At 39.7% G+C, this 16,784-nt stretch overlaps 1 protein-coding gene across 4 annotated transcripts in view; it reads right to left on the bottom strand.

Annotated features, from left to right (window-relative positions):
- The window catches only part of PDLIM5 (PDZ and LIM domain 5), a 110,465-nt gene that overhangs the window by 75,771 nt on the left and 17,910 nt on the right, over positions 1–16,784 (bottom strand). The gene's annotated exons all lie outside the window — the stretch shown is intronic.

The raw sequence follows: 16,784 nt of genomic DNA, 5'->3' as shown, positions 1-16,784 counted from the left end.
GCAGACAAGCTGTTTTTGCTTGGCTGTGTATGTAAAACCCCACATCTATTTTGCATGCAAGCATAAATCTGTTTCTTGAAGAAATCACTACTTTTAGGGAGGTGCTGCAAGCAGCAGAGTTACTTGGTCTTCACTTCCAAAAGTGTGGCCCAAGGACAACTCTAATCACCATCAATCCAGCAGCTGCCCGAGGGAAAGCAGAAGGAAGGCCTTCATCTGAGTTGCATGCAAATTTTCATTTACTGCATCCAGAAGTTACCCCTTTCAACAATGATGAATCACCAATCTCCCCCTCATTTACTTTTCCAACAAAAGAAGTGAGGCTAGCTCTTGAAAGCAGCCTATGGCAAGGGACAACCACATTGAATGTATGTACAAACACATTGAATATGATAGACACACTTTTTGTATTTGTATATGAACAGTGATAAAAGAAACAATGTCACCTCTGAGTAAACCTGTAGGAAGTACCCATCAGCCTATCAAATGTGGTTATGGATTTCCTAAAATCTCAGGGATGACACACAACAACTAGGATGTACATCTGGCAGCATCTGAAGACAAACACTTTCACATAATGCTACAAGACAAGTGCAAATGTAATACTCAAAAAACCATTTGATTTGATAACATGTTTACTGAAACATGTTTACTGAAAATGTTTACTGAAAGCAGAAGACTTTACACTTGGTGGGTCACAGCTCACATTTTCCCACATCAGTCTCTATCACACAGACATTTGGATCATCAGCAACTCAAAACATCAGCCAAAACTTCAAACAAAACCTGACAAATCTTCCAGTCCAGTGTTGATGGTATTTTATGAAACACATTATCTTTGTGAAAAGGGAAGCAGGAAAAGTGGGAAGACATGTAACCTTTTAGGTTCAAAAGAGCAGTTAGTCCCTTGCTACAATAGGTCAAAACAATTATTTTACCCAGAGATGAAACTGAAGGGTGCTAACAACTGGAAGGCAGTAGAGCAAGATTCATGCAAGTAAGACAAGCAGAAAACAGGAAAAAGCTGATGTTCTAATTTTTGAAAGTTTTTGGACTTGTTAAATTCATCAGAATTACAATTATGTGGTATAACAATTTCCAAAAATTTTCAACAATTAAGCCAGAATTTCTCAAAAAAAAAAAAAGAAAAGAAAAAAAAAGCTGTTCAGACCTTCTCATTGAAGAGACCCCGTTACGATAATACCCAGATCAAGGAACCCCATTACCATGCAGAACGCTATGACCAACATAGCTATTTATAGAGAAGATTCTGAAATCTTGGCTGGGGGGAAAACCACAGTAAACAGTTCTCTAAATCGCTACATTACAGCAGGCTGACATTTGTCAGCAACGTCTGGAAAAGGGAATGGAACGTCAGGGCATTAAAAGCTAAAGGTCAGAAGGATCACCATGCCTTGTAGCTGGACTGCTGAAGTTAATAAAATCCAGCTTTCTCAGAATATACACAAATGGGCACAATCCACATACGATGTAATCGGTGATGAAGAAAGCAAAAAGCACTTAAGCAACAAGACATCAAAAAGCAGGCTTCAGAAAGAATATTTTCATTGGGGAGGGGTGCTTATATCCAGGAGAAGTGTAAAGTAAAACAAAAAGATCATTTATTGTCTAATTTCAGTGCCAACACATGAGAAAAAAAGAGTCAGAGTGACATCTGAAGAGGTCACTCAAACATTTACCTTCTAGTAATGAAACTTTTTGCGTGAATTATTAATGAGGGGGAGTTGCAAAATTATTTTTCAGGAAAAAAGCTCTGGACAAAAAAAATCATGAAATATATGGTTGTGAAGTACATCCTGGGAAGAAAGCAGCACATCCTAGGAAAGCAAGGTGAGATTCTGCCTGTGTCCATAAGACTTGTCATGCAGGCAAGGGATCAAACCTGCCTTAAAGATGAAGGGATCACAGACACGGCTGAATTAACAAATTACTGGACTGTTAACAGATGAACTGTGCATGCAGAGGGATGCCAGAGCACTAATCTCCTTATCAAGATACAGTGGATAAAACTTTTGAGTAGCACCCACTGATTTGGGATCAGAGATCTGACTAACGAGAGGCAAGGTTGGTACTTCTAGGAAATCTCAGCTCAGCATGACTCTACCCTGGCAATGCCCACCAGCATCCCTGGTTCATCAAGCATCTGTTCATCTCATATTGAAACTACAGAGCAAACTTCATCAAAGATACTGAAAAGACCAAAATACTCGGAGCATGCAGAGCATCAACAGACACATAAATAAAAATAAACATATACACTGAATACATCAGTAGGAATCCACACACAGAAAGAAATATGGACTATATATGTATTTTTACTTCCAGGAACCTCAGTTCTGACATTTCTTGGCTTCTCTAACTGCACATCATCATTACAAACAGTAAGATAATATACATATTGAGGATTGTGTGAATATTGCTATGTAAGTATTTGAACAAAAATAAATCAAAGATTCCCTGTATTCCTCATCACTACCCAATGATTTGTTTTTTAAACTCAGAACTTGAAAAATCCAACCAATATTGAAGTTAAAAAAAAAAACAAACAAAAACAAAAACAGGTGCCAATGTATAAGAAAACATTGAGTGTTAGTCATGTTATATATCATATCTACTTTTATACAGCATTTGTCTTGTATGAGTGGTTTGGTCTTATACTGCACATTTAACTTTAGCTATGAAGTTAGTAAGATGAGCCTGCATCAGTCAGAGGTGAACTACAGCATTACATATGCTTAAAGACCAAAATACCAATAGACCGATGGGCAAAAAGCCAATAACTAATGCAGGACTCCTAGTATGAGGAAAGGATATTGTTAAAACGTGTTTGTTTAAACATGACTAAACAAGAAATGGAAGCAATGCAACAAGATGTATGTACGGAAGAGTGTAGCATTAAAACTGTAAGACATGCTATCTACAAGCCAAACTAATATCTAAGCAGCACAAACATTCTTGCAGTCCCTTTATGGATCTGTTTTAATTCTGCATTTACAATATGAATTTTTAATTTTTTTTTAAATCAAGTACAAATTAGAGAATAGAAAACAGTTTAGTTTTGTTTTTACACAAAAGACTTCTAAAACTATGAAACTGACAATATTTGCTCCTACTGAGCTTCATCTCCATACTCTTTGGGAAGCTCATTTTGAGGTAGGGAGGCAAGTGGGAGAGACGCTTCACGACCAGGCACCTGCTGAGGCCAATCATTGCCACAGCCCCCACAGCAAACCTCCTCTCAGCCTCACAGCAGCCCCCAGCTCTGTGGCTGAAAGCCAAAACCCAGTCTATGCCATCCACAGACATTCAGGAAACTTTCTAATAAACACTTATAAAATCATCCATCTAATATTAGACTTCAGTTTTGTTTGACCTCCAAGTTCTTTGCATTGCTGTTGTTTTAAAACAGCAGAATTTCCAAGCTGAAAACATTGTTCTAAGACACATTCCAAACTAAGATAAAACAAAAGTAAACTAATTCTTGATCCAGGATGAACTTCAAAGGCAGTATAAAGTAATCTCAGCACAGTTCTATCCCTCTGATTTCTAAAAGCAAACAGGCCAAATCACACTGCAATAGCGGCACTTTGTTGAGCTAAGTTTTAGCTTATCTTTTATTGGTATTTTTGTTTGTTTTTTGTTTTTTAATGAGCAGCATAAAAAAAGAAGGAAAAAATATCTCTTCTGCTTTCTAAAGGTATTTTAAGATATTCTTTCCAATAAAATTGTACATGCACACATCTCTGAATCAATGCCATTTGTAGCTTATCTCATTCCTAATTAGCTTTTCTGTTTACCCTCATATGACTATGAAGAAAACTCAACAAACCTTCTTTGGGTCATACTGTTACTTAGCTTTTATGCAGCAATAAATGAAATACTTAGACTGCAGTTACATATAAAACAAAGGACTATCTACAGAGATGGATGCTGCCCTTTGCCTTTCCTAAACCGTCTGCCATGAATTAATGGTAACTACAAGCAACTCGTGTGGTGCTGTATCACAGCCACTTTGTGAAAGAGACTACTTTGTAGTTTGGCAGCAAATAATACTTCTCCCATGATGCAAAACACCTTCAATATCATCTGTAATTTCTCCTCTACTAGAATGGAATTATTTACACTGGATTTAAAACGATATGGGTTCTCCAAAATCCCTCCAGTTTGATTTTTAACCCCAGTACTATTTATGCACGTAGCAATTCAAGTGAAAGAAATATATAAACAGAACAGAAGTTACCCAGACAATGACCTTTAATTACTACGAATCCTGCTTCCTATGCCCTTTCTTACAGTAAGAGTACTGAAACAAAAAACACATACAAAGCAAGAAGCATACACATATGCAGAAATAATGTTACAGGAGAACTCTGCCTGTCCGATTTGTTTGTGGCTTTGCAATCTCTTTTCATCAAACACCATCCTGCTTTTGCACACAACAGTCCCAGCCACAGGGGCACTATCTTTCTGCTGTAACACACTTGTGTTACACATTTACACTGTGACCTGCTACTCTATCATTTATTGCTGCCCTCTCTTCACCTGAGCAAAGCACCACCCTGCAGCAGCATTTGACAGAATACTCTCATGTGCACACAGAGCTCCAAGCAAGCTCGGAAACAGCCCTTTGGTGCTTTACTGCAAGCTCAGGGAATAAACCCTTGCCCCACACAAAGAGACAGCAGCACATCACCCTGCGCTCTGACACACAAACCTTTGAGCACAAACCACGCAGTGCTGTGCTCCAGCCAGCCCTAGCTAGTGCAGCAGCTTGTCCAAACTGATTCTTCCCTGCAAGTCAAAAGTAAAAATATCCACTTAAACTCAGGCCTTCTAAAAGGCTTGGTACCTTTAGAATCTACCTTACCACTTCTTCACGAAGAAAAAAAAAAAGGTACTGAGAGAGTCATGGGAGCACCTGCTCTTTGTGGCAAACGAGCTTCTCCTGCTCTCACTGGAAACTGAGAGCTGGATCGTATTCCTCACAGCCTTTACTACTGCAGTGTTATTCACATAGCCAACAGATTAGCCAGCCAGCCTTCGTACTTGCTTCCAAATCAAGAACATACATGCCAGTTTTAAAGTCCAGATCAAATTTATACAGCTGAGGTATAAGAGCTCTAATACAGGGTTTGCTGTGGAAACCGCTGACATGACTGACTATAAAAGGGGTTATGAAGCAGCCCTATAACTATGCTGAAGACTTTCCCCAAACCAACTAGAGCGCTTAGGTCAAACAAATTTCAATTCCCAGAACATTTTGCTGCATCCCATTACCTCCCACCCTCATCTCTCCCCCTGCCCTGTGCTCCCATCATTTGCATTCTTCTCCCTGCAGCTTCAAGAGTGCTCCCAGACTGATGAGCAATGATGCAGTCTAGGGTGAACACAGCACCCAAACCATCACTGAAGACAATACATAAGCATAAAGCAAAACATCAACTGTACTTCTCAGCCTGATTCTCCACCTATCTACCAGCTACAATCCCAAAGAGTGGACTACTCTGTCTCCCAGCCTGTTCTCCCAGGGCATCCTACTTTTCTTCAGCCCTTTTCTTCAGCTGCAGCACAGCAGCAGTTTGGCTAAAGTTTACCCAAGACAGCGTTTCAACTCATTGCAACCCACAAGGAGAGGATGGAGGGAGCCCACAGGCATTCAAGTATTTTGATCGGGAGCAACCCACAAAACCACCCCTTGCATTTCATTCTCAGTTCTGCCATTTATCTTCTGAGGAGCACAAGATGGCTGCTGAAAAAAGAAGAGGCACCATAGAGCGCCAATTACTCTTACGCACAATTGAGTTGATGCCAAACAGGATCTAAAAATATTAATTAAGAGTTTAGGGAATAGGATAACTGCACAATGTATAGGTCTTTTGGATAGGCTGTCTTCTGGTTTTTATCACCTGACACTAAACAGATCCACTTGAATGCCAGGGGATGAAACAGAAGAACAAACCCAGAGCTTCCGTTGCTTGTTCCAAAACAGGTTGCTAATAAGCAGGCATCGTTTCCACGTGCTGCTGCCAGAAGGCTTATTAACTGGTGCCATTCCTCACTTGTCACGGCTTGGCTGATGGTGGTTTCCTCACAGCCCTCCTCTTCCACAAGTAGGCTCTATCCATGCCACTGCTCTCTCTTACAATAGTCCAACTGCTCCAGGGTGGCACTATCAGAGACAGTGCCTTCAACTCTATCTTCTACAGGAAAGGGGAAGTAATTAACTAAACAAGCAGCAATGAATTCTGATATAAATAATGCGTTTAAATGTAGGCTACAGATGTTATTCAGATAATAAAATGTAATCTAAATTCTAGAAAGTTCCTTCCACTGGGATTCAAAGAATTACCAGCATGAGTCAACTTCCACACACTCCACAAAAGGAATAAAGAAACTGTTCTATGGATGCATATCTCCATTGGCAGGGCTAAGCACCCAATCTTGCTTTTTTGAGCCACCTGGAGTTCTGAAGAAAGCAAAAAAGTCATCACTGAAATGGGATGGCTAATACCTGTAGGCTCTCTGAATAACAGGACCCAATTAATGTTCTGATTTGTGGAAGGAATAAAGTTACAGTGTCAAAAACCAAGATATCAGAAGGCTAAGGGCAAAATAATTCAGATATTGCAGCTACAGCTGGATTTGAAAGAAGGTGAGCAATTCGTCCAAGTACTTCAATGACAGAAAATGATTTATAGATAAGTGCTAGAATGTCTGCAGATATTTTGGAGTATAAATTAGGAGATTTTGCTGAGCCTTCTCTCTCAGAGAGCTCAGTTCCCAAACTGTCAATGTGCCCCAGAGCCCTTTTTATTTTAACTGGCTAGCTACTCTCTGAAGATTACTCTTCTGTTCAGAGAAGTTTACAGAACTAATCCAGGCTTCTCCCTGGGAGAATATATGCCAGTGGGAAAAATTACTGCCTACTTAATTTCTCAGAGACAGAAAGAGGAAACAGAATGAAAACATAGCTAGTAAAGCAAACTTCATACAACTGCTCTAGCTCTGGTGAGCTTTACATCTATAGAGATTCTCTTCCAAGGATATTTGTATGACCAATGCAAATTAATTCCACAACTCATGCGTGCAATTGCTTGCAACTGTTGAAGAGGCACATCACCTAGGAGCCACATGGTTTGCATCAAAACAGAAGTTCCTAGTACCTGACATTTTTACAACAGTGAAAAGTGCTGCTGACTCTGATGTCCTCTCAGAAGCAGCAGCCAGGGGCTTGGGCATCAAGGAGTGCAGACAACATCCATTCCCACAGCATAAAGGCCATACACATGAAGATCCCTGCACTGCATACTGTGATGTAACTTGTCCTTTCCCAAACAGGATTATTATTACTCATTTACAGATTATAAAATTAATTTAACTGATTGAACACCATCTTAATTCCATATGGTTTTCAGCCCTATTATTCTGCCCTTAAGAATGAGACATGCCCTTCATGCATCAAATACAGCATCATTGTCCCACATCTTCCAGGATGTCCTCTTCTACAGGAAATCAAACAGATGAACATTTTATTCTGCAAGTCCTTCCTGTGGGAAGTTGACCTTAGGGAAGCAGAGTAATCTTGCATGTTGCAACAGTGAGAAGGAAATGCTACTCTTGAAACAATCCACATATGAAAAAAAAAGTAAACAGAAAAGTGGGGAAGCATGAGCTGAAATCTGACCTGAAAGAAACTAACAGCCCTTCACCAGTGGCAAGAAAACACTCCTACAAGTGAAATGCCTCATGATAGACCAGCCACTGCTCCACTTTCACATACATGTACAAACACATAAGAAAGTCTTGCTTCAAAGACTATGTAATTTATATAATGATAAGCCGTACCACATAAGTAAAGAGGAAAATGGAGGCAAGTTCAAGCACTGTCAGACTATCCCATGGGTAAAATCCGTACAGGGAGCACAGCTCATCTGAACATTATTCCTAAACAAAACTCTGCTAGAGTTTCTGCAGAAGTCCACTTGCAAAGCTAAACCCATATGCAGCAATGGGAGTCAACACATCAGCTTCACAGAAAGTTATGACACATTTGGGAGACACATATGGGGTGGGGGGGAAAGGTATATATATTCACAGTTAGGGACACAAGTCCTGACCAGGAGTGGCACAGTAGATGTGGGGATGGGACTGGAAGATAATAAATTTTTACTAAATGATGGAAAAAAGAGACCACTTTAGAGGCTGAAGGGGAAGGGTGAATAAATTCAACAGATGATGAAGAAAGTCTTCTGGCAACCATATGAGAGAGGAGTTGGGGACAGACAGGACAAAAAAGAAGGAAGTCTGTGTTAGCCAGAAACAACAAGGAAGGGACTGGCTGGCAGGTTTTGCAACAGATCAGAGAAACAAAGTCCAGACCTGCAAACATTAAGAATGAAAAGGCAGCAAGTTTTCAGTGAAGCTTGAAAGAAAACACTGTATCACCATCACGCAGTTGTTTTTTGTTTTATTTTTATATTACCTATTCCAGAGCAGCATGAAGATTCCTATGTGTATGTGCTTTCACTTAAAGCAATGGACAGAAAACTTCCAGGATTTGTCAAGCAAAACTTCTAGCACAAAGAAATGAAAGAAAAATAGGAGATATTAGGAAGTCCTAGTGGATATCTTGCTTTTTATATGTCAAGGGAATATTAGAGCAGACATTTACTTTCAAGCAGACACTTGCTGGCTGAAAACCCACAGTATAAAATATTGTGGAAAGAAGTCCAATAAAAACCCTAAGAAAACAAGAAACACATTTTAAAGGAGTTGTATATTGTTTAATAAATTCATACCAGCTGTTTACAGCTAAGACACAAAAACCCTTACCACAAGCTAAAAAAGCTCATGAGAACATAAAGCAATTTCAAATTTAATTTTTCATTTGTAGATTACACACATGTACAAACAAGCAATATGGTTTTAGTTTACTTGACTTTAAATGTGACTTTTACATGACTTTAGTTTACACAGATCCAGGTGCATGGGGTTGTTTTTAAAGCACTGGATACATTACAATAGAAAGTGTTAAACACACCACCTTATTTTGTTTGTTTCATTGTGGGGTTTTTTTGTTTGTTTATTGTTATGAGAAACTTAGCCAGACACAAGTGTGAAGGCATTCTTCTTCTCCACTGAGGTCCTGTATGAAAAGGTCACATGAAGCTTTTCTTTTTAGGCAGTACTTAACAAAAAAGCACTTCTCTGGAAAAATTAGGAAGCTATACAAATACTCCGACTGCAAAATGAAGAGCCTTGTTCTGGGTATATTTTCCTTAAAATAACATAAAGGTTGACAACATTTAAGACTGAACATAAGACAGTACAGAGTTTCCTTACAGAAAGGAAAAAGCTGGTATATTTACTGCCACTATGAACCTTGTCTACAGGTTGCTGTATTTTAATAACCTGTGTTTTGCTGCTGTAAGTTGCATTAAGTTATGCACATGTGTTTGGCTATTTGGACATCTGGAGATCCAAGAAATTATACATGCACACACAGCTCAGCAATGAATAGACCTGGAGGCTGGTTATTGAACAGCTCTGGAAAAAGTCACTGAAGGAAACTCAAGCGCTTTAAATCTACTCCTTACAGCAGTCTATCACTGTGTAGTGTGACATGTCTGGGCACTCAAAACCTAAACTTGTAGAGGAACACTAAAACAGAGCCTGGAAGTCACATCTGCTTTCTGGAGGTTGTTTTCTTTTATTAAATGCCATATCTCTGGACTCTATCTTACATATCAAGACATTTTGTAATTCAATTTTGGGAGGAAAAAAAAACTCCTAAATTGTCACTGTAAAGTTTGCATTGCAATCACAATTAAGGAGAATAGCTAATTAAATATTTTTATTCTTGAATTTTGAGACTGAAAACAAGACCACTTTAACACTCTGGAAAAAAAATCACTGCATATTGTAGACAAAAAAAGGCAACAATCTCAGTTTAAACAACACAACACCAAAACCCAATATTCACTCATTACTTCAACTAGATCCAAGACAGATGATACAGAATCTTTCCAGGTTTTAGCATTTTCCCCTCCTTTTTCTGTTAAATGCATGTAACTACATAATATTAATAATGTGCATAAGAGTTACACTGGGCTCCATATGAACAAGACTCTGATGAAAGCAGAAGTGTGAGAGTCCTTATGCACTTCAAGCAAAATGCAAAAATAAATATTCGTAAATCAATGTGATATTTAGAATTAATCTTCAAGAAAAACTAGGTAACTAACAGCCTCTCAAAAGGAGATCTTTTCATCTACCAAAGTAAAAAACAAATGAGAAATCCAAGAAACACCTTAGAAAATAAAGGAGGAGTGCTGACCTAGTAGAGGTATACCAACTTTGTGCTCATTTTCATCTTGACACTTACCCAAGCTGGACCTGCTACCCAGCAGTCTAGCAGAAGATGGGGGTGTCCGCTGCCTGAAGTGGGGAAAGACAGCCACCTGAATACACTGGGGTGAGATGGGGAATACAGTTTCCAAAATTGCTGAGGTTCTACCTTTAGTTTGAGAACATAGTAAAATATGAAGCAGAAACATTTCAGTTCTTCCTCTTCTCCCCCTGCCCAACTACCACTCGCTGGGATCCGATGTATTGCTCAAAGGCTATCAAGGAACAGTCACCAAAAGAACAAGGAAGATCTGATGGCTTCCCACTCAAGATCATCATTAAACAGCAATGGCATGCCTGATCTTGTGGGTGGAAGGCAAGAAAAAGCACGTGTACGGAGGCAGAAAGTGAGACAATATGCAGCCTGTGACCTTTGGCAAGCTATGCCTAGCTGCCACGTGAGCTGGTAACATCGAGAATCACACCATTCCGATCCTAAAATGCATTGTTTGCATATTCACAAAAAGGTTCAACAAAATTTTTGGAGCGGGCTTCTTCCTTCCTCATCTATGAAGCATCTTTTGTAGCCACTTTCTAAAAGCCAAATGGGTTCATCAGGGCAATGAAAAAAAAAAAAGTGATACAGAAGGTTGTGAGCTCTTCACACGGCCATTCATCATGCCTTCTTCAAAATTAACAGCTTCATACATTCCTCTCCGGCCACCTATTAGAAGGCATCAGATAACTTTAAATTACGCAAGCCACCTGCCTGGACACCACAGAGGCTAAGCAGTCTGGAAGCATTTAATACCTCTCCCCGTGTTCAGTTACAACCTGCACCTCAAGCCCATGGACAGGCTGGCTTTCCCAGGCAGCTCAGAAATTGCTTTTCTGTCTCCTGAGCTGCTGGACTTAAATGGCAACATAGCACAGTTACAGCATACCTAAACATAGTTTTGATGCTGACAACATAGGATTTTCCATGCATTAATAGAAACATGTTGTGTTAAGACTTGAAAAAAATAAGATCATATGGTACATAAATATGTAAATATACAAACACTGACATGGCTATAAAAATATTAATTCCTTACTTGAATTTGATACTGGAGACATTTTAATGTGTACAAATTTCATCTCAACAACAAAATAATTCAAGTCAACCTGGAACAACTATGTGTAAGCTAAGCTCCTGTTAATAGCAGCAGAAGTCTTGGAATCGTGAACATCTAGCAGAGAATCCTAAACATGAAAGGTGGTAATATTGATAGAAGTGCTTTTACACCATCCTCCAATTGCCCCTAAACCTCTTTGGGCAGTAAATGGAGGAGAATGCAGTACTCTTTTTATGCACATTCTCTTCTCTGGGAACAATACTACAAGCTGCCAACAAGCAACCACGTGGCCAGAATAAGCGAAGGATGGCACGAACAAACATAGTCTCAACCAGAAATGAAGAACAAGCTACTGAAATAACTACTTAGGGTTGAGATGTCACAGTAGCTAAAATACAATTCACATCTCGGAAGAACCTCACTATCCCAGTCTCCTCACAGACTACTCTGCCTTTCAAGTGCAGAGACAAACAGAAGCAAACTGCACAGAGAACATGCAAAATTAATCTGAGCTGAAGGCAGAAAACAAATAAAGCTGGAGACCTTGCAAATAAAACATCTTGGAAGCATCCCTTCATTCCCACTCATACAAGGTGAGGGGATACTAGGCTTACGTGGATTTAAAGCATTATCTTTATTTCTTCACTCACATAAAAGTATCCTGTGACTCAGCAGAGCAATTTACTTGAATTAATACACTGTCCTTCTTGCAACATGCAGATTACTTGGAGTGTGAACTGAAATGGAATTTATAACTTTAATATAAAGAGTCCAATCCCTGACTACAAGAAAACTCATGTAACCAGAAGTCTCTGTTGCAAGGGAAGGATCTGAAAGGGTAAGTTCCTACAGAAATGCAGATTAAATTTGTCTGAACACACTCCCTGAAACCACAGCACCAAACTGCAGCTCAGGATCTGGACAGAAACTCTGGTCTGGACAGAAAGCTTGGTCACTGAAGTGACAAGAATCTTCATAGATTTGTTATTGACTGTTTACATTTAACCCCCCAGTCCAAGAATCCCTAGTCCCCTCCTACCCAAGCCACAGTCTTGAGACAACACCACAACAAAAATAAGAGAAGGCCTCCCGCACACTAACTCCTGTTCATCCTGGGGAACAAAGTGCTGAATTGCACTTATTGCCTTCAATCACTTTGCTGCCCCTGAGCACACAGAGGGCTTCAGCCTTCCATTTATTGGAACCCCTTACTACCATGAAGTTCACTAAGTGTTTAATTACATCTGAAGGACTTCTCTCATTAACTAAACATGCCACGGGAAAGAACAGTGCTGGCAGCATAGTATTCTGTTGCTGTGGCTCACACTGAAGAGCATGAAATTACTATGTTAACAGCAGAGGCACTTACATCTCAAGCCCTTCAGATGCATACACAAACCAAGCACACTCCTTTAACCTGCAGTACTTAATCACAGCAAGGAAGCCCAAGCACTGAGAATTGAGAGCAGATAAAGTGCAGATATAATGACAGGAGCACAAGTTGTATGCCAAGGGAGCAAGCTTTCTCCACACTGCAATTAAATTGAGGGGAAGGAAAAATTATTTTCTGAATAAACAAAGCTTGAAGGAGAACATGATCTTTCCTTTTTTTCCTTCAAACTACACAAAATTACTAATGCAAATAAAATAAAATCAGTAGCAAGTAGATACATGAAAATTCTAGTGCAACTGGAAGCTTGCATTCAAGCATCGGAAGGCATAGCAGCTAATTTGACCAAGACTTCACCAGACCTCCCTGCAGCTCAGTTCCTGTCACCAGTGCTTACTAAACATGAGGCACAGCATCACTGAGCACAAAATAGCTGTCACTCCTACCACTGTAGCAAAAAAGACAGGTAGGATGGTGTTCTTCAGCCTGAAGACAGGACTGACAGTACCTCAGCAGCCTGAGTTGCAGCTAGGGCAACACTGACAAGTACAATCTGCTGGAAAACAAAGCAGCTCATCACATCAGGGCATGGGAGAAGGGACCTATGTGTGAGCAACTCAGAGCACTGAACACACAGAGGTGTAGAGAAGGATGAAATACAGTTTTAAAGGAAATAAATATTTACAAATGAAGCATCGTGAAGCTGCACTGCAGAACATCTCCCTTTAAATCTTTGAAGCTATCTCAAAGACAGGAAGAAGGGAAGGTTGATTTCCCAGGACAGGTGCAGAACTTCGTATCCTTGGGGTTGGATTAAGCAAACGTCACCAAAACAAAACAAGAATGTGCTAACCTCCAGATTACAAAATTAACACTGAGATTTTAATAGCAAAAAGCCTGCAGTTACACATAATTCACCCAGAAACCTTATTTCTAGGGTTCTAATAGTAAAGCTGACAGACTCACAGCTATAACAAAGTAAGGCTTTTTGCTGTTCTAGTACAGCACGTGAACAGATGAGCAGTGGCATCTGGGCTGGGAAGAACACAGGGTCAGGGCACGGCAGGGCTGTGGCAGCACAGACAGATTGCAGACCGCCCTCCTACACAGGGTTATTATTAGAGATGGGCTGTAGAGCTCTCTAAACCATACAGGCCCACTAATGACACAACCACAGAGGAAGCTCCCCACCCCCTAAACTTGAAGAGTTTGGGGTAATGCTGAGAATGATGTGGGCAGAAATCATTACAAAAGTAATCCTAGGCAAGTTCTGAGTTTCTGGGACACAGTTTGAAGAAAATTAGCATTAACCTCACAGCCAAACAGATCTGTTCCCTGAAGAAAAATATTAATAGGTATTTTTCCAGCTCATCTTATTTCCTTTTTAGTTGGTGAAATTAAAACTTTACTAGCATAAGTCTCTTCTGATTTAATTCTGCACAAGTACTGTTTTCTAATTTGAGGACATTTTAGCATGGCCACCTAAAAATCTGATTTCAGTCAAACGCTGTTTTACTCATATAGAACACCTCCAAATAAAAATAAACTCTCTGTATTCTAATGCAGCAACACCTAAGGGGGGAGGGGGGGAAGCAGCAAGAACTACACCATTTATCTGCAGGCACATACAATGTAGGAAACGAGATCTCCTCTAGAGTTGTCACACTGCTTCAGTTCTAAAAACCAAAAAAGGTCTCACCCAAAAAAACATGGGAAAGCATCAGCAAACCAGACCTAGCAACAGCAGGGAGCCCCCGGGTCAGACACACGTGCCCCTGGAGCTACGTGTTGAACGGTGAGCTCCAACTTTGGTATGGGCTGCTCAGCAAGGGGCTAAACTTTCCTTGCATACTCTGGGGAGATGAATGCAAGTTATTTAAAACCCTAGCACATCAAGCTGGCACGTCACTTCAACACACTGCCAGGGGATTACGTTACAGTTCTGCTTGACAGTGAACCTTTAGGTCCGTTTCCAGCCCTCTGGTGAAACAGAGCAGGCTGCCAGGCTCCTTTTTTGAGAATGACAGCATTTAGTTCACTTTTCTGCCAAATTTGAATGTGCAGATCCAGATGTACCCGAAAGAAGCAGAAAATGCAAGAGGTGCTTGGTAAAAGTGTTCAATGCAACATTTATAACAGACAAATGAGATTCAGTTGCAGACTCATTTTGTTTATGGTGCTCAACATTCTCTCGCACTTTAGATCTGTCTATAAACATCTTAACATTTTATAAAACATGCCCCTTCTCCTCCCAGTTTACACACTCTCCTCAGATTTATAGCTTAGGCCTTCACTGCTTTCCAGCAGTCAACTAAATCTTGTTTTAAACAGAACTAAGGGAAGCAACAATTGCTTCAGCAGTACAGGAAAGTGTGGGTGGAAGGTAGGGTGTGCCAACATGGATGCCAGAAACATGTGCTTCACATGCTGTGTATAAAGCTGGGTCAGACAGACAGTAGGACAGAGTCAAGACAATAGACAGTGCCAGTAAACTATAACAGTAGAATTGCCAGTGCCACTAAAGACATATGTGAAAAAGCAAAATATTGATGCATTTCAAATCACTATTGTTTCATATGTTAGGAAAACACTCGTTTTGTATTAAAAAAAAAACCCTTAGCACAAATAAATTATATGAAATAAACCAGCATCCTGCAAAACATAGGTAGCAGAGAGTTCGCTTTTAAGACTACTCAGGTATTGTAAAAATCTTGGCAGCAGGAGGAATAAAAAAGGTCAAATATAGAAAAAATACTGTAATATTTTTAATTAATATAGAAATTTAAAAAAGAGAGAAAAAGACCTTTGTCATTCATTTTTCAGTGGCATTTAGTTTGACAGTGAAATGCATCACTGCTCCTTTGAGGACAAAACAAGAAAAAGCGAGGAAGAATCTTGAAAACACAAAGAAGCTTAACAACAGTCAAATAAGCTGGTTTTCACAGTAAATTTGACCATAATTAAACTACAATTTTTTGCCATGCTGTCACATAGAAGAGTGAGACCATAGTAAACCACTGCTGCATGAATGAAGTGGCCCTGTGGGATGCAGGCTAAGCCAATCTCTCCCACTTCCCATGGGATTGCCAAAGAATATATTGCTTTTTCTCATGAGCAAGTTTTTGGTCTTGGACCAAGGGTTGCAGTGGGTGCTTTCCAAGATAGAATCTGCCTTGTAATAACTTAAAAATTGATTTTTAAAGAACTTAGAAATATTTTGACAAAAGAAAACAATGGCCTAAACAAGGTTTCAAAATCTGTTCATAGCTCAGAACATTTAAGGAGAAGCAAAGTAAAATTTACTGTAAACTGCTTCTCAGAAGCCATAACACCTCATCTTCCCTCCAGGGTGTGATCCTCACTTTTATTTTTAGCCTGGCTCAACTAATCTAAGATTTTATTTTTTCCATGTGAAAATATTTGAGGTCTGAGGAGAAGTCCAAATGTTAGAAGAACTGAAGAGTAGACAAGCCAACACAGCTTCAGCAGTGCTCAAAGCCAGCAGTGAAGCGGAAGGGCAAGGCACAATTGCAAGGCCAAAACCACCTTCCTATTTCAGCTTTGTTGTAAAGCAAAAGAGCAAGAAAAGGAAAAGGAGAGGGGAAGAAAAAAAAAAGCATCTTCAGTAGAGAAATATTTACTGACTAAAAAGCCAAAGACACTGGAGTACTGGACTTAGCACTACATCTTTTTAATAAATAAACCATTTAAGTGGTTTAGCTAAGGAAAACCATTAGACAGGACTCTCCAACTGCTTTCAGAATGAGAGATGTGCATGATTTTCCTCCAGGCACCATCATCACTACAGCATCTCTATGCCAAATGTAGAACCTCTGAGCTGCCTTTCAGTATTTCTCACTGTTCCATCCCAAGAAAGCCCTCTGTTCTATAGCAAGGCTGTGTGTCAGCAC

The sequence above is a fragment of the Cyrtonyx montezumae genome, unplaced genomic scaffold, assembly GCF_038088225.1.
Source record: "Cyrtonyx montezumae isolate F1298 unplaced genomic scaffold, pur_monq_1.0 scaffold_2, whole genome shotgun sequence".
NCBI classification, from domain to species: Eukaryota; Metazoa; Chordata; class Aves; order Galliformes; family Odontophoridae; genus Cyrtonyx; species Cyrtonyx montezumae.
Note: the sequence above shows the minus strand (reverse complement) of the source record. Positions and strands in the feature narration are given on the sequence as shown.